This window comes from Arachis hypogaea, chromosome 9 (assembly GCF_003086295.3).
Source record: "Arachis hypogaea cultivar Tifrunner chromosome 9, arahy.Tifrunner.gnm2.J5K5, whole genome shotgun sequence".
Taxonomy (NCBI): domain Eukaryota; kingdom Viridiplantae; phylum Streptophyta; class Magnoliopsida; order Fabales; family Fabaceae; genus Arachis; species Arachis hypogaea.
The window spans coordinates 53,736,461-53,738,020 of record NC_092044.1 but is presented as its reverse complement, the minus strand read 5'-3'; the positions used below and the strand labels follow the sequence as shown (position 1 = coordinate 53,738,020).

The following is a 1,560-nucleotide window of genomic DNA, read 5'->3' as shown; positions in this document are numbered from 1 at the left end:
CATGAGAAATTTGGATGATTTCTCCATGAGGGGTTATAGGTGATGCCAAAGACTTCCCCCATGTAATTTACCTCTGCCATTGCAGGATTTTCAGGATCAAAAGCATCTTCTTCAGAAGATGCCTCTTTAGTGCTGTTGGATGCATTTTGCCATCCATTCAGACTTTGAGAAATCATGTTGACTTGCTGAGTCAACATATTATTTTGAGCCAATATGGCATTCAGAGCATCAATTTCAAGAACTCCCTTCCTCTGAGGCATCCCATTATTCACGGAATTCCTCTTAGAAGTGCACATGAATTGGTTATTTGCTACCATTTCAATAAGTTCCTGAGCTTCTGCAGGCGTTTTCTTTAGGTGAATGGATCCACCTGCAAAATGGTCCAGTGACATCTTAGAGATCTCAGACAGACCATAATAGAATATATCTAACATGGTCCACTCTGAAAACATATCAGAAGGACACTTTTTGGTCATCTACTTGTATCTTTCCCAAGCTTCATAGAGGAATTCACCATCTTTTTGCTTGAAGGTCTGAACATCCACTCTAAGCTTGCTCAGCTTTTGAGGAGGAAAGAATTTAACCAAGAAGGCCGTGACCAGCTTATCCCAAGAGTCCAGGCTATCCTTAGGTTGTGAGTCCAACCATGTTCTAGCTCTGTCTCTTACAGCAAAAGGGAAAAGCATGAGCCAGTAGACTTTAGGATCTACTCCCTTAGTCTTAACAGTCTCACAGATCTACAAGAACTCAGTTAAAAACTGGTAGGGATCTTCTGATGGAAGTCCATGAAACTTGCAGTTTTGTTGCATTAGAGCAACTAGTTGAGGTTTCAGCTCAAAATTGTTTGCTCCAATGGCAGGAATTGAGATGCTTCTTCCATCAAACTTGGAAGTAGGTGATGCCAGGGCATTTTGGCCAGTTTCACTGACCTTTCTTTACTGTTTTTAAGGTAGTTTCATGCATTTTCTTAAGAAATAAGCTAGTTTTGGGTAGATATTCACTTACATCTTGTTTCAAGCATACATTGTGCATTTTACATGATTTCATGAGAAATTTGCATGAATTATATGACAAATTGGATGATGCATGTCTCATGACTTGGATTAGAACTTTGATGCACTTTGCTGCTTGATTTCAGGACAAAGGAAGCAAAGAAGAACCACGTTAGCATTCAAGTAAGTTCAACTATCGTGACCTCTAACGTGGAATGGGAGCTAGCTGGCAAAGTTAGTGAGAAAGGTAATCGCCAATAACGCCCTCGAAGCCATCACAGCCCACGTTAAGAGTCACGTTAACTAAGTTAACATGAACTCTAACGTGGAAGAAGACAACAAGGCCCACGTTAGTGACACTCTCCTTTGTCACTAACGTTGGACCAAGCTCATAATTGGCCACGTTAGTTGCCACGTTAACTTAGTTAACGTGGACTCTAACGTTGGAAAGCAAAAGAGAAGCCAACATTAGTGACATTCACCTTTGTTACTAACGTTGGCCAAGCCTCCATGAGCCACGTTAACTCTCACACTAACTTAGTTAACGTGGAAGCTAACATGGAGAGAG

General features: G+C 41.0%; 1 non-coding gene across 1 annotated transcript; it reads left to right on the top strand.

The window, feature by feature from the left end:
* Positions 1-447: 447 nt before the first annotated feature.
* LOC112714148 (small nucleolar RNA R71) lies at positions 448-554 on the top strand. The gene has a single exon (XR_003159104.1). It is a non-coding gene; the product is annotated as a small nucleolar RNA R71 (small nucleolar RNA).
* Positions 555-1,560: the final 1,006 nt, after the last annotated feature.